The sequence below is a fragment of the Astatotilapia calliptera genome, chromosome 3 (assembly GCF_964374335.1).
Source record: "Astatotilapia calliptera chromosome 3, fAstCal68.1, whole genome shotgun sequence".
NCBI classification, from domain to species: Eukaryota; Metazoa; Chordata; class Actinopteri; order Cichliformes; family Cichlidae; genus Astatotilapia; species Astatotilapia calliptera.
The window spans coordinates 48,812,089-48,835,108 of record NC_137424.1 but is presented as its reverse complement, the minus strand read 5'-3'; the positions used below and the strand labels follow the sequence as shown (position 1 = coordinate 48,835,108).

General features: G+C 39.2%; 1 long non-coding RNA gene across 2 annotated transcripts; it reads right to left on the bottom strand.

The window, feature by feature from the left end:
* Window positions 1–8,359: 8,359 nt before the first annotated feature.
* Window positions 8,360–10,254, bottom strand: LOC113012950 (uncharacterized). Of its 2 annotated transcripts, none has more exons than XR_003270778.2 (3): window positions 10,073–10,254; window positions 9,516–9,690; window positions 8,360–9,299 (listed from the first exon to the last, which is right to left on the bottom strand). It is a non-coding gene; the product is annotated as an uncharacterized LOC113012950 (long non-coding RNA). The 2 variants fall into 2 exon arrangements; XR_013906150.1 differs by lacking the exon at window positions 10,073–10,254 and adding an exon at window positions 9,791–10,004.
* Between the last annotated feature and the right edge of the window lie 12,766 nt (window positions 10,255–23,020).

Sequence of the window (23,020 nt, the reverse complement as noted above, 5' to 3'; positions counted from 1 at the left end):
ACAGAACCCCAACCCTTCACTCCCAAATCTGATTGGTCTCCTCCCTTGGGCCAGCTTCCACATGAGGTGTCCACCTTGGTGAAAGCTGATTATGAATATTTTGATAATCATTTCCATATTGACCGCATCAAACCTAACTTAAAGGGAGAAGAAACCAAAGCTCTAAAAGAACTAAGCGAAAACAAACAAATAATTATAAAACCGGCAGACAAAGGAAGTGCTGTGGTCATCCTGGACAGAGATCAATATTTACAGGAGGGCTACAGACAACTAAATGATACAACATACTACTCAAAATTGAAGAAACCCATCTATTTGGACACACTGCCTATTGTGGAGAAAATAATTAATAATCTTTATCAAAAGAAATTCATTAATATGAAACAAAAAAACTATGAGCCAAGAGGAAGGCTGTTTTATTTGCTACCCAAAATCCACAAAGACCCGGCAAAGTGGTCTGTACCATTCCAGGTGCCCCCCGGGCGTCCCATCGTATCTGACTGTGAAAGTGAAACATACCACACAGCAGAATACCTGGACTTTTTCCTAAATCCCTTGTCCACAAAGCATGACAGTTATATTAAAGATACATATGACTTTGTGGAGAAGGTGAAACAGGCAGAGGTACCCCCAGACTCATTTCTCTTCTCGATTGACATTGACAGCCTTTACACCAATATTGACATTAAGGAGGGAATGAACTCCATTAGGAATATTTTCCATAAATATCCAGAAAAGAAAAGGCCAGAAAAAGAATTATTACAATTATTGGAAATCAATCTCACGAGAAATGACTTTGAGTTCAACGGGGACTTCTTTTTACAAATAAAAGGGACAGCCATGGGCAAGAAATTTGCCCCAGCATATGCCAACATATTCATGGCTGAATGGGAAACTGCAGCCCTGGCAAAATGTATTAAAAAACCACTGTATTACTACAGGTTTCTTGACGACATTTGGGGAGTATGGCCTCATTCTGAACAAGATTTTGAAACGTTTCTAAGCACCCTGAATGATCACAATGACTCAATTAAACTTAAATCCACAATTAGCAACTCCACAATTGACTTCTTGGACACAACCACTTTTAAAGGCCCAAATTTTTCACAGACCCACAAATTGGACATCAAAGTATTTTTCAAACCTACGGACACACATGCATTGTTGTTTAAAACAAGCTTCCACCCGAAACATACCTTTGCTGGTCTAATTAAGTCCCAATTATTGCGGTTTCACAGAATTTGCACCCAGCGGATTGATTTCAGAGCAGCGACCAAAATTCTATTTGCTGCTCTCGCCACTAGAGGGTACTGTTGCTCTTTCCTTAGGAAATGCTTTAAATCATTCCTACAGACTAAACCCATTGATTTAACCCCCATTCTACCAGTTATTTTGACATATGCCCCATCAACGTGCAAACTAATCAGAGTGATTAAGAACAACTTTCAAGATCTTGTCCAGAAAACCCAATTACTGGGTGATTATAAGGTGATAGCTGCCTTTAGGAGGAATAAAAACCTGAGGGATTTCCTCATTAAGGCAAAACTTTCACCTCTCTCTGAGCCCAAACTCAGAGACCAGGGACAATTTTTTAAGCACCAAACATGGTTGCGCAGCTTCTCAAATGGAAATGTATTCCACTCACAATGTAACGGTACTCCACGCTCCAGGAACTGTATTTATGTGATTACTTGCAGCGAATGTGGCATCCAATATGTTGGTGAGACAGGCAACACACTTCTGACCAGATTCACCCAGCACAGGTATAATGTGTTAAGGAAAAAGAACACACACACATATTTGGTGAAACACTTCACCCATGCTCTTAGCATTGTGGAGGACAAAGGATTCAAAAGATTTGTTAAATCATTAAATTCTAGCTATGTTCTCCCCACTAAAAGGTCATAAAAGCAGTGAAAATTTAGTTTTTACAGAATAAAATGTGAACAGGCAGGACTGAGGCTCAAAGCCTCAGTGTGTAGCTGTCCATACCTCAACGTTACAAAAGCACAACCACTGTCCACACCCCAACCACACCTCACCTCACAGTAAATGATCATTTCCATTTTAAGCATTTCCAAACGATCATTTCCCATACTGCCACTATAAATATACACAGTATACTGCCATCACTACAATATACATGTTTTACACACTCCTTTTGTTGTTGACATTTACAGGCTGTGTGCAAAAGGCCACACTCTTCAAATTCATGCCAGCTATTATTTTTACGTCCAGTAGGTGTCCTGCTAGAGCAAATGAAGCTTCATGAAGCTTCGCGTTGGGGTGAACCAATTGGATGAAAAGCTTCAGTGCTTCATGGGGCTTCATCTGCCCATCACTAATTAGAACCATTAGAGCAGGGGTGTCGAACTCCGGGCCTCGAGGGCCGGTGTCCTGCAGGTTTTAGATCTCACCCTGGGTCATCACACCTGAGTTCATTACCAGGCCTCTGCAAGACATGTTGAGGAGGTCATTTAGCCCTTTAAATCAGCTGTGTTGGATTAAGGACACATCTAAAACCTGCAGGACACCGGCCCTCGAGGCCTGGAGTTCGACACCTGTGCATTAGAGCATGCTGTATGTTACAGGTCCTGCCAACCTCACTCACAACCATTCAGGGTGCTCACCAGCTCCTGTGCTGGCCTCACTGGCTTTTAAATTTCTTATGTTTGTTTTTAAATGCCTTCACAATCTGTGTAAACGTTATAAAAATGCATTTTGGGTCCATCTACACATACTAGCCTCCGGGTTCGACAGACACAAGCTGCAAAGAGGCGTGTAGGACTGCAACTCTTCTTCACTGTCACAAATTTGCTTGAAAGCCACAAAGGAGCAACGCTGCTTTCAGTTAATACAGCTACAGATGCTCAGGCAAGAATTTTATTCATTGATTTGACTTTAAAACAATGAGGACATACATTTTATTGCAGTAATTAATTATTAACTGGATCCGAGACTTTCTTACTGATCATCCACAGAAGTCAGTTTGTATGAATCATGTTTTATCTGATGAAATCCTTGTTAGTACTGCAGCGTGTGTTAAGGGTGTGTCTAATTAACAAGTTGAGCTTTATTAAAACTTGAGGGTACTAACAAAGATCACAAGAGGAAACAAGAAGTTATCAATAGGTTTTCAATGAAATTTGCTACACAGATCAGCAAAAACACCACTGTGTGTTAGAACAGGAACAGGAAGTGATACTGTACCACAGAGAGAGCCAACACCAAGTGACAGCACCATCCACTTTTTCCATGTGCTCTGGTGGAATACTGACCTAATGAGGTCCCTGCCAGTGTGGTCAGACTGGACTTCCATCCGGCTAATAAAATTGGACCAGTAGTAGGGTGACCATATTTTGTTTTTTTTAAAAAGAGGACACTTAGGGGGGGGGTAATAAAGATAATAATAAAGAACGATTAGACTGCTAGCATAATTGACAGGTTTTTGACAGGGCTCCCACACAAATGCAAACCAGAGGATGAAGCATCGCCAAAGACTAGAAAATGTGGTAAAGCATTTCTTCCCTTTAGCTTCAACTGCACAACTGCCAAATCTGGGTGTAACAGATCATTGTTTACAACTAGCCCTGTTACAGAAACCAGTTTCTGTCATGGTCCCTGTGTTTTCCCGGCCAGCCCTGCTAGGCTACATATGTTTTTGTTTTGTTTTCATTTTCCCTTCCTCCTGCTCCTGCAGCAGTCGGCCGGGGCGGAGCTCTCTTTGGGCTCCTGGCATGCGCACCTGCCACTATTCAATCACCTGTAGCTTATCACCACTCTCCTGTTTCCTCGCAATCTGGGGAATTGAGCGTGAGTGAGCTGCGAGCAAGAGCAGAGTGTGAGGAGCGGCTGAGACCCCGTGTGTTTGGACCTGTGGAAGCCCTTCCCCAATCCCTCACTTTTGTAAATAGCACCTGGTGTTTAATAAAATGAAAAGACTGAACGCAACCCGCTGCCTGCGCTTGAGTCCAACCCGCTAGCCCCGACAGTTTCAGCTTAAACAGTTTTTTCCCTCCCATAAAAAGATCTCAAAACTTTAACCGTTGTAAAAGCTGGTCCTCACTCAGCAGGTTTCCTCCCACTCGAAGCACCAGACTCTTTGTTCCACTGACTGAAGTGTGGAGTCATCCTGCAGCCGCTCTTCTCTCACCTGTTGGGACTCGTCCTGAATTATTATAGCTTTTATCCCACAGTTTCACTCACACTGCATATCTCACACATACGCGTGAATGTTGTGAACAACCTGTTCAGCACTCTGAGAGTCACCTCACACATTTTTAAAGCTGCCTTTCCTTCGCGTTTCTCTGTTTATGTGTGTTTGTGTGTGTTTTATTTTTACCTTTGTTGCGATCCTACGGACTCTTTCTCAAACCTCCACAACACGGCCCGCCACAGTTTTCCAACCCAATTCTCATGTGTTCTCACATTAACAACAACAGCCTTCATTTTTCCTCCATGCTCTCTTCTCCCCACTACTCACAGCTTCTGTCTCTCTCCTGCGGTTCACAGTTGTGGGATGTCAGAGTCCAGTGGGCCGTTCTTCTTTGCCTTTTGTCTTTCACTTTCACTCTTTCCAGTCTCTTCCTTTGCCATTTCAACTCCCAGTATGGCAAATGTGAAACTCACAGTCTTCTCAAGCCCATTCACACACAATGATGTCGCAGGTGAACCTCCCAGCTTGTGATCAGGAGCGCATGCTTCCATGGTATTTATACATGATGCTGAACCCTTTAGGGTGTAGCCTAGCAGGGTTTAGGGTTTAGGGCAGTGTTGCTGTCTGTTCACCTTGTTGACTCTTGATGTTGACGCTGTTGCTCTCGAACTGCATTTGGTCTTCAGGAAGAGATTGATTGTGCTCGAAGCTTGTTCTTCAGGTTAAGATGTAAATGGAGTGAAGCTGTGTAATATTCAGCCAAAACACGGCTGGATGCGGTTCCAATTATGTTAAGCTATCATTTTGCTCCGGCCGCTGTGCTTGTGGAGGACATTGATCCAGTTCTGTAGCCACCTGTACAAACACACTAAAACATTTATTTAATATCATTTTCATCACTACTTATTATCACTTTCCCTCTCTTATTTTCTATCCACATTTTAACACATCACTCTCTGTTATACACACACCCACGGCATGTCTAATCACCCACACTTCTCTTCACTGCATTCCTCAGTTTCTACACACTTCATTCTGCATGTATTCTTTCCCACATTTCTGAAAGAAAATAAACAAATAAATAAAAAAAAATCATACAATCAAAACCTGGATTTGCCTGGACCACCTGGAGGGATGCCTCCCACGGCCTCACTGGCTGTACTGCTGGGTTCAGCTTTGTGGACAAGCGCGTTCACTGTCCGGCCTTTTCCTTCTGGTGCAAAAGTGTTAAACACCATAAACTAAGGACAGAGTCCTTCCCACAACAGTCCTGAAATCAGATGTTGTATTCCTGAGGTTTCCCTCCCAGTGGCCCATCCAAAACAAAAAACAAAACTAAACAAAACAAAAAAACTACAAACAAAAAGCTCTTATCCATGTCAACATCTCTTTCTATCACACAACCATCTTCCACACACTTGGAGTTTTCAACCAGACCACGTAGAGGAATGCCTCCCACAGCTCCAGTAACCGTTTTGCTGAGTTCAGCATCCTTTGTACGAACAAGCGTGTCCGCTGTTCAGCCTTTCTGCCTTTTTTCACTGGTGCAAAAGTGCTAAAATACCGTACACTAGAACGCCCAAATTATTGAACTTCTAAGATCCTGCACTTACTACCGCAACAAGGTGCAATTTCTCAGATTAGGATATCCAAATTCGTTGAGTTTCTAGGACCCTGCATCTACTTGTTGCAATAATAAGGAACCGAGACTTTTCCCGTCGGTCTGGTTAAAAATCCTGCCCAAATCAAAGCAGCTCACCATTGCAAATCCTTTGCAGTCCATCTCTTGGTTCTCTTAAAAATTCCTGAATGTGTGAGTCGCCGAAACACACCCCGCAGTTCCCCCTTTTTGAAAACAACGGTGGGACTGAGGCAATTTTACCTCAGGATGGCCAGTCACAGCGTGCTCATGATTCAGCGAAACTCACCGGAGGAACCCTGCTCGACAACGCCAAATTGTTGTGGAAAATTTAACAATAACCTGCAACACAGCCAGTGAGCTTAATTTGAAGTGGGTTTAATAAACACTGCAATGTGGAGAGAGCATCCCAGTGAAACACCAGGACCATCTCTAAATTGTGGCTACCGCCCTTACATCTTATATACAGACACACAGACAAAGAACATAGCACAAACTCACATGTTGGCCCCTCTCACACGGGGGCTATACCTTCTCCCTCACAGAGAGAATTATGACCTTGTTTTCTGCTTAGCCGTCACCTAAGGATTTACATCCCTGATAAGCAGAAGGAGTCCCACTATCTGTGTCTCCCATTACAATGGCCTCACTGTCTTAACTTTCCACATGCATGTAAACTGGTCTCAGGAGCGCTCTTACTATGGTAAAGTGAGAAAGTGATATTACTTTAACTAATGTGATATGATTAAATATGTGATTAATACATGACAAAAGAAATCTGCCACCACATTCCCTAAACGACAGCCAATCAGAACAGTCCAAGGGAAGGCAGACGTATATAAGACAAAAGACATTAAGACTAGCTTTAAAGGAAATATTTAAAAATATGTATATAAATGCTGCTCATCCAAGTTTTAGTTGTGGCTGTCATGGTCCTGGGTCGGTGACCCAGCGCTTTTAGTTTATTATCATTTTCTAGTTTATTATTATGATGATGATGATTATTATTGTTTGAGTTCTATGTGTTATATTCGGTCTGCCTTTGAGTCTGCGTCTGTGTCTCTGTCTGTCTATGGTGTCAACCCATCTGTTTGTGAAGCTGTCTGTTTAGTTCTGTGTCTTGTTTGGTTCCCCGTGTTTGAGTTTCCTGCTTTATTGTGAAGGTCTCTGTCTGATGTGAGTGTGTTCACTTTACATTTCCCCTGTCCCGTCAGCTCCGATTCCTCCCAGCTGTGTTGCCCTCCTGTCTCTCATCCCCTGATTACTGGTGTGTGTATTTAAGTGTGTTCTCCTGCCTGTTGCCGGTTCGTCTGTGTTACTCCGTGTCCTGCTCGTCGTCTGCCTCTCTGCGTCTCATCCCTTTGTCGTATGCTCCCAGGTCTGTTATTTTAGTTCTCCCAGTTTAGGTGTTTTCAGTTATTTGTTATACCCCACTGCTTGTTTGCCACTACACCTTTGTAAATAAACCTCACCAGCATTTCATCCACTGCCTGCATCTTGGGTCCTTCATCCAACTCCACACGGCTCGCCTCGGCAGCCGTGACAGTGACAGTGTTTCCCAGATGTTTTTGTTTTGTTTCTTTGTCTTTTGTTTGTTTGTTTGTTTGTTTCTTTGGGGGGGTGGGGAGGGGTGTTCGTTTGTTGTTAAATTGGAAGGAATGGTTGTGCTACAGACCATAAGCTGATTATTGATAGATGATGTATCTTCTTTGGAAAAAAAAACAAAACAAAAACAACAGAGCGACGGTAGAGAAATAATAGCTACAGATTATAGATAGAATGATTTCTCATGATCAAACTGACTTTTTCGGGTCCTTAAAAAGTTATTTTAAAAAAAAAAAAAGTTATATTTTGTCCATTTGCCATTATAGGCATAAAAAAGTACCTAATTCAAAGGATGAATCAGTGTAGTGTCTACACCAGGGGTGGGGAACTCCAGGCCTCATGGGCCGGTGTCCTGCAGGTTTTGGATCTCACCCTGGGTCAGCACACCTGAATCAGATGATTAGTTCATTACCTGGAGAACTTCAAGACATGTTGAGGAGATTATTCAGCCATTTAAAATCAACTGTGTTGGATCAAAGATGCATCTAAAACCTGGAGGACAGTGACCTTTGAGAACTAACGTTCCCCCACCCCTGGTGGACACATACCAAAAACAGATGAAATCTTTGGTGCCCGCTTTGTAACTTTCAGTACTATGGAGATCATTTAAAGATTATGGGAGGCTTCATACAATTCACACTAACAGCTAATATTACAACAAAGAACCAATTTAAAAATTTATCTTAAACAAAAGATAGCTGTGCTGTGTTGGATTTAAAGTAAAGAACAGTGTAGGTTACAGTGTAGCAGAGGTCAATGTGAAATAAAGCTGATGATACTTAAAAGAAAGTGTATGGATATTTAAAGTAACAGCAATGGTTCACATTCCTGTATAATAAAGACTAACAGGATGTTCATAATTATTAAGTGGTCTGCCATGCTGTCCCAACGTGTGACATGTCCTAAACAAGTTTGGTGCCTCAAAAGTGAAACTGAAAGGTTAAAGAAAGAGAGACAAATAGAAAAGCATCCTTTATAATTTACTTAAGCATGTAACACAGCTTATAACAGAGGAAAATGCAGTGTTCCTGCAGCTGCAGCAAGACAAGCAAATTTATGCCGCTGTATGCATAACTCATAGTCACTGGGTCTTACAGACATGCTCTGCAAACCCCCCCCCCCCAAATATTTGTTGGTATTAACAGCTGAAAGACAAGAAAAGCTGACAACTGTTTTATAATTGTTTTACATGTGCTTAAAAATGGATTCCAGATAGAAGCCAGACTGGCTATAGCACAGCACTTGGAGAACAAGACTGAATCCCAGTAATGACGACTTCCCAATTACAACAAAAATGCGTAAGATTCACTCTTTATGTTAATTGTGTTGAAATATTTAACCAAATTGACAAAGAATAAAGCCAACATTCTAAAAATGAAAACAATGACTGACAATAATGACTCTGAACATTTACTCACATTATTTGAACAGGAACTCACTGTTACATTTAATAAACAGGAAGACAGATACTCAGAGTTGCACCATTCAGCAAGCTCTGTAGGATACATTTATTCATTTATTTGATTGAGATTATACTTGAAAAGCCCGATTGACTAATTAGTACATCAAATAGTGCAAAACTGTGGCTACATGCAGGGCATATTGCTTGGCATTTGCTGTTGGTATCTCTCAAAATGCACAGGGCGGCAGCGGTTTTCAACATTATTGCAGGCTACAATCACAGGCTTTTGATGTGATATCACATTAAGTTCACAACCATTTACAAACTGGATGTCATGTACCAGTATGTTTGAACTACTGATACACAAGTTATCTGGGAAGGCATTAATTAGACGTCGACCATTTCGGCTGCAGATCCTATCGATATTCACCCGATCTCTGCTCTCGATGAAGGACTGCACTGGAGTTCTGCACCAGAGGTCTTTCTTTTTCAAATATCTGTTAAATCAGTATTCCATTTCACAGTAATCAAGATACATTACACATTACTCATTAAACATCTTCACGTGACCTAGTTAAATCGCAAATCAGTTATCCTCTTGATGACAACAAAAATAATAATAATCATCATCATCACGTTATTTTTTTTTTAGCTGTCTCCATATTATATTAATTTGCTCCTTACAAGGAGGGAACTATTAATTTTTAACTCACTTCTCCCACTCTCTTGGAAGACTTCGGTTAAATTCATCTTGAAGGATGTGTCTTCTGATAAATTCGTCATATTTACTTTGGAGGCTTGTGCCTTGACAAGGTAAAGAGTTCGTAGTGCCCAGATGGACAAGGGCTACAGTGACCATGGCAGTCAAGACAGCAAAGTTCATTTTGTCTACAGTGAAAGAAAGAAAACAACATTGACCGAGTAATGTGTTTAAAATCAATTTAGCTGGGATGATGAACAGCAGTACTAGTTTGTGTTATTCTGTTACCATAGACATCTGATATTATCATTATTATTTGTATATTGAGACAAACACGCAGGGCTGATGAAAACTGAACTTTTGTAATAACTGAGTCAGTCATTTTTCCTTTTCCATATTTGCTTTTTATTATTCTTGTAAAGTATGACAGCACTTCCAACTGTTCCTAATGACGACACACATTTAGAAAATAAAAAAAAATTATTTCACACTCGCACAGACAGACAAATCATAAACAACATTAAATGAATATGTAGAGCAACAGAATAAGAGACAGAACAGTTGGCTTACCTTTCTTTGATGTGGCGTTGGGGAAATGAAGTGGAGGTGTAGTCAGTTAAAACTCCATTTCTTTTTTCCTCTTTTATAACCTCACAACCAAATAGCCTCCCTAAACAACAGCCAATCAGAACAGTCCAAGGGAAGGCAGACGTATATAAGACAAAAGTCATTAAGACAAGCTGTAAAGGAAATATTTTAAAAATATATATAAATGCTGCGTATCCAAGTTTTAGTTGTGGCAGTGTTTCCCAGATGTGTTTTTGTTTTGTTTGTTTTTCTAATTGGGGGGGGGGGGGGGGGGATTTGTTTGTCTTTAAATTGGAAGGAATGTTTGTGCTACAGACCAAAGGCTGATTATTGATAGAGGACGTATCTTCTTTAAAAAAAGAAAGCAAAAAAAAAAAAAAGCAGAGCAACGTTAGAGAAATAATAGCTACAAATTATGGAAAGAATGATTTCTCATGATCAAAGTGACTTCTTCAGTTCCTTAAAAAGTGTTATATTATATATATATATATATATATATCCATCCATCCATTCGCTTCCGCTTATCCTTTTCGGGGTCGCGGGGGGCGCTGGAGCCTATCCCAGCTGTCATAGGGCGAGAGGCGGGGTACACCCTGGACAGGTCGCCAGTCTGTCGCAGGGCCAACACACAGGGACAGACAACCATTCACACTCACATTCACTCGCACATTCACACCTAGTGGCAATTTGGATTATCCAATTAACCTATCCCCACAAGTTGCATGTCTTTGGACGGTGGGAGGAAGCCGGAGTACCCGGAGAGAACCCACGCAAACACGGGGAGAACATGCAAACTCCACACAGAAAGACCCCGGCCTGATGGTGGAATTGAACTCAGGACCTTCTTGCTGTGCGGCAACAGTGCTAACCACCGTGCCACCGTGCTGCCCTATATATATATTAATATATATAATTTTATCTTTAGACACTTCTTTATTGGCATCCTGTTTAAAAAATAATAATGATTACACCACATTATCAATAGTTAATCTAAAAAAGAACATAAGATGACAAATGGTATTAAGTAACAAAAATTGTAAATAACTACTTGTATTATAACAACCCTAAACAACAAACAGAACATTTTTCTCTAAGTAGAAAAAAATGGTCTCTGTTTAAGCTGTTTCACCACCAGTATAACCCACTGGAATCGTGTCTAGTAGATGGTTTACATTTCAGCTGTTTGTTTTGGCTGCTAAAATACTTTGCTTGCTCTTTGTTATAGTAAAAGTTTGTTGATATAACTTAAAGTTCATGGTCACTGATCATGATAGAAGACTCTGACACAGAAACTGAATTTCTGCAGAAGGGAGATAATTTATATGACTGAAGGGTACCAATTATATTTTTAATTATTAAATCTAAAGTTTTACTCAGTTGTTGTAAGACATAATTTAGTTAGTTAGTTAGTTCACTCTTGACAACATGGCAACCCAAATTACATTTATGCAATAACTGATTTGATTCTTGTCTGCAGAAATCCATATGCTTTCATTTTTGGCTTTGTGTAATTGTATGGTGTTATGTTGAAATGGTTCAAAATTCTGCTCTGCTGCACATAATGTAGTTTCATAAGTTGAAAGGGATATTAATAATTAACAGTTGATCATGAATAACATAAATGCAGCCATGTGAATTATTAATAATAACGGATGAGGGCAGTGAGTAACACAAAATCAAGTTTACAAAGTTCAATTTTGCCATTTTATTGTTTATTTCTCACTTCTGTGACCTGAAATACAGAGATCAGAAGAACCAGACTGTTGTGTCTCAGAGCTACGATGTTTTAACTATGAACTCAGTGCAAGACAATATGTACACACACACACACACACACACACACACACACACACACACACACACACACACACACACACACACACACACATATGTACAGACTACATATGATTTGTCTTCAGTGGTCAGAATGTCTGATGATCTTTGGCCTATTTGTGGAAGAAGAAGTCCAGGCTGTGTGTCGTCTTACAAGTTTTAAAATCAGACCTTGGGACAGTACATTTCACATGTTTTTTCATATTATGAAATGTGCTGCAAAACAAACTAAGGCAAACCAACCGTGTCATGTAAAGGTTTAATGAGAGCACTGCTGTGCTGTGTTGGATTTAAAGTAAAGAACAGTGTAGGTTACAGTGTAGCAGAGGTCAATGTGAAATAAAGCTGATGATACTTAAAAGAAAGTGTATGTCTATTTAAAGTAACAGCAATGGTTCATGTTATAATTATAATAGTCCATGCTTTTATTAGTAAACATGTCACTCTTTCTTCATAGATTTCTTTCATTGATCTTAGTTGACATAGTTAAATAACAAATACTTAGAAAAATGTTTTTTTTAAAAAGTACACGTCTAGATGTTAATAATTAATAGCTGATCATGAGATGACATATAAAAACCAATGCAGATCATTCGTCAGAATTGTGTCGAGTGGTGAAATTGGATCATTTGGACGATGAATCTCAGCAGTTTATTGTTGATTTTGTTGTTTTGTGATCTGATTTTGGCCCAGGATACTATCGAAACACAATCACATTCATGCGTTCACACATGTAATAACGCCAACGAGTTTGGTGCAATGAGAGAAAAAATACATTCTTTGGAAATCAAGGTGATGAACATTGAAAACAGGCTGACAGGCTACGGAAGTCTCATTCTGCAGCTGGAACAAAAGGGTAAAGAACAAAACTCAAGCAGAAGTGTATTTTTGTGATGTTACACTTTTTTTTTTTTAGAAAAAAAATGGTGTGAAGAGTCATACTTTAACATTTTTACACTTTTAGTCTGAAATAAGCTTTTCTTTTTTTCCCTAGAGAGAAACATTGTCATATTAACCCTTTAAAGCCGGTCGGAGCGGGCACGCTCCGTTTTGCGCAACTACTTTTAAATCCTGGTACCACTGCAACCATGTAAGCTAGCGCAATAATTATTTTTGCATATGAAACCGGAGAAGTTGTACTTACATCTTATGCCATCAGCTTGTCCTAGGTCACGGTTTCCTTCCACATATAGCTTTGCAAAAACTGCATAAAAAGCACTTGCAGCAACAAAAACATAATATTCCAGAAACACTCTTTGCCGATCCGATCAGCTGTTCATAACACTTCCTGCTTTGGAATAGACGTCAGCGCGAATTTTTGCATGTCCGCCATTACCTGTCCGAAGCTGAAAGTGACGTAATTTTCGTGGAAATGTAGTTTTTTACCATCGGGGCCTCATGAGCCTATACTGGTGTTTTTAAAAGGTATCTTTATGAGTTTCTGTGTCGTTTCTGGGATGCTTAGAACTTAAATTGCACTGCTGGAAATTGTTTATTTTGATGCATATGCTGCTTTTTTTGCAAATTTGCATTATTATATTTATTTTCGTTTTTCTTACAGTATATAAAAATTGGTGTATTTCAGAAATAAAACTATGAAGACATTCAAAATAAATTTCCTGTGGTGGGAAACTATTTTGTGCAACTTTTTTGTATTTACAGTTTTGAGGGATAAACCTCTTAAATTTCTCTAACTAGAAATATATGTTAAAAAACAAAAATGATTTTCATTTTTTTTTGTAGTTTATTGCACTTTTTGCAATTTATGTAATTACCATGCACCTAATGCATACATATTATTAAAATTTAGGCTGTAATGGTTGTATTGATGTATAGCGACTTGAAATGCTCCCAAAAATGGCACCACACCATGTCCGCTCTGGCGGACTTGGTTCTATGGTAGGTCTTAAAGGGCTAAGTGCTGGAATTGGGGGAGGTTCACCATTGGGTCCCTTTAACACAGACCAAACTATAATCTACGATAGAGTGTTTGTAAACACTGGAAATGCCTACAACGAACTCACAGGTAAGATTCTTCTTGATGTTTGTGTAAGTGAAGTAAATAAAGACAAAAAAGAAAAATGCATTGTGTGGTTTTGCATGTTTGTGGTCAGTAATAAGAAATTTAGTTTCACATTTGCAGATTCTGAAAAAGAAAACAGATTTAAAGATATTATAAATGTTTAAGAACAATGAGGTGATACTGCACATCCATGATCACCAGTCAGCTGACACGGCTGATAATGGAGGAAATGCAGTGTTCCTGCAGCTGCAGCAAGGTGATAGAGTCTATGTGCGCTTAAAGGCAAATACACACGTCTATAGATCCAGCACATTAACAAATTTCAGTGGATTTTTGGTCAAAAAAAAAAAAACAATTAAAAATAGATGCACATGACTTTGAAATTGTATTTAGCTGCAGTGTTTCTTGTGTGTGCTCCAATAAAACACATTTAAATCATACCTACGGTGGTGTTTACTTCACTTTTGTGTTGGTAAACGATTTAATGCTGGTCAAAATATTAAAAGACTGTTTAAATGTGTACAAGTACAAACTTAGTCTCTAATTTATTTTTAGTTAGTGGAAGAACAGCATTATGTCTGGAAACAGTTCACGGTAAAGATTCATAAATTCATTTTTCCTATCTCTGAAACCAGGATAAAACTGAAACATGATTTGGTGTGTCTCTGTCTCAGAGGAAAACCAGTAATAACTCAAAGTAACGAGATGCAATCATGCTTCGATTACACCTACAAAAGTGGCTGTTGACCTATTAGAGTTGCCAGAAAATGGTAACTCCAAGATTATTGTAAAAAAAGAGCAGTAGTAAATAGAGATGGACCGATCCAATCGGATATCGGAGAGAAATAAAAAATGTAATCCGATCCATTAAATATATATCGGATTCATATCGGTATTGGCCGATATCCAAATTTATGATATCGGTATCGGACATAAAAAAGTGGTATCGTGCCATCTTTAGTAATAAAGATGGTTGACAGACTGGTTCAGTATACCTGCTGCTGCCTGTAGTGCATCTTTCAGCAATATGGAGAGCATTGCATTAACGCCAGTAGCATGATTTATGCTGCTCCACAATGAAACGCTACAATGTGGAGGCAGGATGGTGTGTTTTGTGTCCATTTTGACTAGGAGCAAAAATAAAATTTTAACAGCTCAATTAAGAATAATAGTCTATCTGACATTAATAAATATGTGATTAATTCTTAATTGTTTCAGATCACAAAGGGTTTAAAACAAAACAAAACAAACACACTTGGTTTTCACAGAAAAACATCTGTTATCACATAGTCATTTACCTAAGAAATCAAAACATAAGAGCCTTCATGATTCTAATTTATTTTGTATTTTAAGTCGGTGCTGTTGGGTTCTTGGGCATTCGAGCGCAGAGGTTCCTAAAACAACAACTGACTGATCTCAAGAAAAGATTAATGGTTCATGTGTGTCATGCAAAGTGCCCTTCTTCCAGTAGAGGGAACGATTCATCCACCAGTATTTAAAACTCCAACCACTGAGATTTCCACTCAGAAACAACATGCTCTAAAATCTACAAACATGTGACTAATATATGTGTATTACACAGCCACAAAGCAGTATCTTTGAAGGTGCTTGTTATGTATTAAAGGAGAAATCCAGCCACCCCCTGGCCACAAGCGATTGCACTACTAATTAGGGTAATAGGCTGGAATGATTTGAGTTATTAGAATAGCCTGATTATAAAAAAAAAACAAAACCTTTGTTTCAATACTTTGTTTAAGTCACTGCTCTATATTTCACCATGTCGCCTTGTAAATGTGAGCATTTCACCCACAGCTACAATTAAAAACAGACCTGCAATAGAAATTTTATCTTGTAGCGTGCCCGTGAATAGATAGAAGATGTCATAATAGACATTATGTCCATGCAGCCTCCAAAGAAACTGATAACACAACAGCAACAGTGAAAATTATGCTTTCATAGTTTCATGTGAATCCAGTGAGACGGAAGTAAATATATATATATATATATGTAGTCGGATGGTAACAAAGAGAGGGAAGGTAGTCAGAACTGAGGGGATTGAACTACCAGAAGGCAACATTGCAGACATAGAGGACAGTTACAAGTACCTGGGAATCCCGCAGGCAAATGGGAACCATGAAGAGACCGCTAGAAAGGCTGCAACCACCAAGTACCTGCAGAGGGTCAGGCAAGTCCTGAGGAGTCAGCTGAATGGTAAGAACAAGATCCGGGCCATCAACACGTACGCCCTACCCGTGATCAGGTACCCTGCTGGGGTAATAGGCTGGCCAAAGGAGGAGATAGAAGCCACTGACATAAAGACAAGAAAGCTCCTTACCATGCATGGAGGGTTTCACCCCAAGTCCAGCACCCTGAGGCTGTACGCTAAGCGGAAGGAAGGGGGCCGGGGACTGGTGAGTGTCAGCACCACAGTCCAGGATGAGACAACGAACATCCAAGAATACATTGGGAAGATGGCCCCAACTGACCGAGTGCTCAGTGAATACCTCAGGCAGCAGAAACCCAAGAAAGAGGAGGGAGACGAGGAACCATCATGGAAGGACAGGCCCCTGCACGGTATGTACCACCGGCAGATAGAGGAGGTGGCTGATATCCAGAAATCCTACCAGTGGCTGGACAAAGCTGGACTGAAAGACAGCACAGAGGCACTAATCATGGCAGCACAAGAACAAGCTCTGAGCACAAGATCCATAGAGGCTGGGGTCTATCACACCAGGCAAGACCCCAGGTGCAGGCTGCGTAAAGATGCCCCAGAGACAATCCAGCACATAACAGCAGGGTGCAAGATGCTACCAGGCAAGGCATACATGGAACGCCATAACCAAGTGGCCGGCATAGTGTACAGGAACATCTGTGCCGAGTATAACCTGGAAGTCCCGAGGTCAAAATGGGAGATGCCCCCAAGGGTGGTGGAGAATGACCGAGCTAAGATCCTGTGGGACTTCCAGATACAGACGGACAAAATGGTGGTGGCTAACCAACCGGACATAGTGGTGGTAGACAAACAGAAGAAGACGGCCGTAGTGATCGATGTAGCGGTTCCAAATGACAGCAACATCAGGAAGAAGGAACACGAGAAGCTCGAGAAATACCGAGGGCTCAGAGAAGAGCTCGAGAGGATGTGGAGGGTGAAGGTAAAGGTGGTCCCCGTGGTAATCGGAGCACTAGGTGCGGTGACTCCCAAGCTAGGCGAGTGGCTCCAGCAGATCCCGGGAATAACATCGGAGATCTCTGTCCAGAAGAGCGCAGTCCTGGGAACAGCTAAGATACTGCGCAGGACCCTCAAGCTCCCAGGCCTCTGGTAGAGGACCCGAGCTTGAAGGATAAACCGCCCGCAGGGGCGTGCTGGGTGTTTTTTTTAATTTATATATATATATATATATATATATATATATATAAATACGTTTTTTGCTTGTGTGTTTGACTTGGCTGGAGTATTGTAGGCAACCCATTGGGTGTGTGGACACACACATTTGTGAATGCAATAACTTTAGAACGACACAACATAGGATTTTGAAATTCATACCACAGGTGCATCTACTATGAGGCTGGGAGGTACCACTTTACTGGAAGCAGTAGACCAGGGTCCTTCATGAAACCACCTGTTTAATCAAATACTAAATAGGTCATGAAGGGTTAGCAACTCACATCCACACTGATGTTATTAAAGTAATGGTTAACTTAGAGTTTTGCTTCATGATAGAGAAGTCAAAGGAAACCACAGATATGAAATGGTTCTCACTGATGTAAGAGAAACAATTAATAGATTTAACATGACAATGGCAGAGTGAAGCTGTTTGTTTACTATATATGTAGTTATACTTATTTGCACACAAATAGTTCATAGTTCACCAGTTCATAGCAATCAGTTATCTAGGATCGACCTGTCTTGACTTACTTTGCACAGTAATGAATCAGATGTTAGTCAAGCTGGAGTGGCAGTTCGAACCCCGCCCCCTAGTGGGATGGATGAGACTGTCATGGTCCTGGGTCGCTGACCCAGCGTTTCTGAGTTTATTGTCATGATTTTCTAGTTTCTTCTAGTTTCTATTATTCCTACCGGTGTTCTCCTGTGCTCTGTCTGTGTCTCTGAGTTTGTGTTTGTAAAACAGTTTGTGAGCTTCCTGTTTTACTTTGAAGTTCTGTGTCTCGTCGTGTCTAATTAGGTCCAGCTGTGTTCCCCTCTAGTGTGTCATTCCCTTGTTACCTTGTTTGTATTTATACTGTGTGCCTGCCTGTGTTCCTTGTCAGTTCGTCTGTGTTATTTTGTGTTTCTACGTAGTTTCAGTCGTGTGATTTTAGCCAAAAAGTGTTTACTTAAATTCAGTGCACATATCATTTTGGTGCTGATTACACCATTCTTTTGGAACATTTGAGATTTATGCTTTTAGAATTCATTTTGAAGCAAGTTTCACAAGAAAATTGGCTATCAGACAAGGCTATTGTCTATGAGAGTGGAATGTGTTAATTCTCTTTTTCTATCTGATAACAGAACACATATTAAGAATATGTGAGATATGTTTGGAAAAAGTATGTACACAGTATTAATACTGTAAAGTAACAAAGGAGTGCATATGTGTAAATTGCAATAAAAAATGGAAGGACATACGTTGTCGTTAAATTTATTTAGGAGTGTTTAGTTCAGTCACAGAACTCCTAAACACAAACTTAACAATGCTGTAGGAATGCTAAATCCTCTATAATGGAAAGATCAAACAACCACTTCATAAACGCAAGGCATGAGACAAGACTCAGCTGTCCATCTGCAAGGACAAAGGTCAATCTTTTGAGGATTAAAATATTCACATTTTGGACAGAGAAGACAGATGGTTTGAAAGAGGAGTAAAAGAAGCCATTTAACGCCCACTCACTTCCTGAGCAATTTGATCTCTGGAAATTACATGACAGGAATTACATCACTATGAGTTCAACCAAAAATTTGACTGATTGTGACCTACAGCCGTTTTCACACCTTGGCTCATGTGATTAAGTAGAGGATCATTAGGGGGCCCATGTCCCTCTTGGGGGACAGTCCCATAGGGCTTAAATCTTGGACTCTCCACCATTTGACCTTAGAACTGAAGAAGCTTCTCAGATGAGAGGTGAAACGTCTTCAAGCAACTTAAAGAAATCCAGACGCTTTTCTTTCCGATCTCCTTAGATTACAATGACTTGGATGACTGAGAACCTTCACAGATAATTTAAATTTGTTGCAATTTCTGATCCCCTCATTGTCAGAGCTCTCTTAAAAAATTAATGTCAATGATGCTTTTTATAAAAGATTAATAAAGGATATATAATAAAAGTCACTTTGCCAAAAAACTGATTTAAGCTTCAACCTGAAGGTTGTTTGTAGCTCAGGAAAGAAGTGTGACAGCTACAGCCTTAAGAAAACAGAAGCTCTGCCTGGAGGCGGGGCGGGAACAGCCAGCCCACAAATACACCAGTAGATCGGAAGCAAGAGGCTAAATTTAGATGTAGGGGGAAACTCACGGAAGTCCTGGAAACTTAACTATTCATTGACTTTAAAGTTACCAATGAATAAGAAGCAGACCTGAATGATAACAACAAAAACCACTACCATAGCCAACCAGAACAAAGATAGTAATAAAAAGTTAATTAAATCTTATTCTTAAGACTTCTTAATCTCAATCATAGCTTACCAGGTTACCTTCCAACTGTGTCTCAGTTGTCTAGACATGTAAATGCATTCCTTCACTGCATTTAGACAAAGTATGACATCTGGTTCTTCTGGTTTTATCTTTTATTAAATACCTCATCAACTACACAAAGTGTAGGCGTTGATTACCGTAAAACGTGATCACAGAAGCTGAGCATATTCTTTTGTCTTTTAAAGTCTAAGACAATGACTGTAGTTGTTAGCAATGGAGCTCCAACAGCTTGTGTGCTGGTTCAGTGTGATGATCGTACTCTTTTTCAAAGGTGAGAAAAAAAGATTGGTTTTTCTCATTACATAGTTTGTTTCTGGAGCAGATGTAAAAGAATAATTAGAGGCACAAATGTAAACTACACTGTATAGTAAAGTATATTATATAGTATAATATTTATTCCGATACTGTATTATTCTCATAAGTATCCAATGTTATAATATTAACAAACCAAATTAATTAAACTCAATCACTGATTAAAATCTGCATTTCACAAGCCTAGAGACTTCTGTAAGTATCATTGTGTTTGACTCTGTTCAGCCAGTCTTTCTTTCCTTAAAGGTTTTATATACAAGGTTAAAATTTCAGTTTAAAACGGACTAGCTGTGTAGGTTATTTTTTGCAGTGTTCATGTTGACAATGATCACTCTCAGTACTACTTGAGCAAATACACTGAAAAAAAAACCTGCTAGATGAACATTGCAAAGATATGTATATCAGTTACATGCAATTAATTTGTATATCGTCAACCTTAGTGTCTTATGTTATTACTGCTCACAATTTTTTCGTAACATGAACATGATTTTTTATGTTGTTCTTATGCCTTTTACTCCTGTCAAATATCTATAGAAACCATCTGTTTATTGGAAATTAAATGGTTATGTAAAATGTAAAGGTTTTTTTAATGCTAATTGTATTTGACTACCATTTGTTAGATTGACAAGATTATTTTATGCTAAGTATATTTTAATTTCTAACTAATTACTGTATATACATATATAAACACATACACACAAACAATTTAGTGTTCAATAAATAAAACTAAGTTAAGGTTGATCTCACTGTATGTACTATACATTTTCTTTTCAATCCGAGCAATAAGCTAAAATAATAGCTTTATTCAAAACTAACAATGAACAATGAACTGTATTTTTAAAACTAATATTGTAGTTTATGAGTCATCTGTTTAAAGTGCGTCTCTTGAAAAACATTCCATAATGTTCCTCAGAAAGAATCTTACGACGTCACAGCTATGTAAAAAACAAATATGTTTTTAAATGTAAGAGTCATAAGGAACTATAGCAACAGGAACATATTTATTTAAATGTAACAAGGAAGAGCCTTAAAATAACATTTTAAATCACAAGCTCAAAACCAAGTGACCTAAACTGGTTAGTATTGGCTTGCATCTATCGCTAAAACATCATAATAACTCATACTAGACTATGCAATCTGTTTGTAGAAGTGCACCCTGCAATTGAAAATGGCCTCTTGGTAACCTGACCAGAAAAAAACCCAAACTATGTGTCACCAAGAAAAATAGACTGATGCTCTTTATGTAGTGTATTAGGGCTGTCAGCATTATTAATCAGCATTAATGCTGCCCTAATACACTGCAATAACTTGTGCTAGGGAAAACATCACAGAACAACCAAAATTACCATGACCATGTCCAATGAGCTTGCAAATTGTTTGTCATCTATATATCTGTTTCAATGACTCAGACCAAGCTTGTGACCACCTGAGATCAGTTGACACCTTCAAAATTACTGTGGTGAATCAAGATGTCAAATAATGCAGTGATCATTTTGCAATTGCCTCAAAGTAGAGGGTGTGGTACACTCAGCCTCAAGGTGATGAGAAAAAAAAATGAGAATGGACTCAATGTTTAGCACCTCCATTGTCGAAGTTGCAGCACTGAGCTGCAACCACAAGGTGGTTGGTGCCTGTTGTGGTGGTTATACCCGAACCAAATGGTGAACACCAGAGGTGAAGGGAGTAACTAGACTGAAGAAGGAGTCCTATGGGGCTTGATTAGCTTGTGGGACTACAGAAGCAATTGATAGGTACCGACAGGCCATGCAGAACACAACTGGGGCAGTGGCTGAAGCGAAAACAAGGATGTGATAGTTGTGGCATATGTGTTAGAACAGTGAACCTGGAGGTGGTGATGCAAGTTCTTTTGAAATTACCTTTTTAAAATAAAGAGAGCGTTTTCTCTTTATAAATACTGCTTTGTAACATCAAAAGTTATTACAGTGGCTTGCAAAAGTATTCGCCCCCCTTGAAATTTTCCACATTTTGTCACATTACAGCCACAAACATGAATCAATTTTATTGGAATCCCAAGTGAAAGACCAACACAAAGTGGTGTACACGGGAGAAGTGGAACGAAAATCATACATGATTCCAAACATTTTTTCTACAAATAAATAACTGAAAAGTGGGGTGTGTATGTTAATGTATTAACCCCTTTTAAATAGATGCTTGGGGTACACAATGCATAACAATACAACTTTAAGAGGTCCTGCCCAAATAACCATGTGTGATATGAAGATATGTCTTTATCTGAACTAAACTTTTTTTTGTCTTTCATTTCTGCTTTTCAGGTTGTGCTTCAAAGCTGCCCGGTGAGCAAACAAAAGCTCTGTCTTTGTTAACTTTCATGGTTTTTTTGGAACACGTTTCCAGATGTCAGCTCTACAGCAACAAGAGAAAAATACTAAATACCATAATCGGTTGCATTCTATAATAGAGCCAGTGACTTAGTATGCAATAACTCCTAAATTTACAATGCATGTGTTATGTAATTTTCCTGAGATTAGCATGCAATTTTAACACTAAGCACTAAGAGGCAATGAGTTTTAACAAAAAAAAAGTATAAGTTTTTGAGCAGAAATTTTTAGTAGTGTTATAGCCTACTGTAAATAATTTTAAGTTGTGAGTAATTTTCAAGCATTATTTTTTACTTTTTTTCTTCTCTAATCCAGCTCTCCCATCAGCAGTACAATATTTTTCATAAAAATAATGCAACAATGTATACGCTTATCAATAATGTGTAATAACATTTCTTTGAGAAAGCTTTCTTTGTTCTTTTTATGTTTTGTGTCTTATGGTTCTTACTTCTGTGTGGGCAACTATGCTTCAGTATGAAAAGCATGGTATGTTGTATCCACCACATTTCTTTTATGTTCTTTGTTCTTGTTTTTTTAGATGGAGCCAAAATCATTTTAACTGGATCTGGATCGACTCGATGCTCTGGAAGAGTAGAAATTTATCACAATAATAACTGGGTGTCAGTTTCTGATTATAACTGGGACTTAAATGATGCAGAGGTGGTTTGCAGACAATTAAACTGTGGGACGGCACTAGAAGCTCCTCGATCAG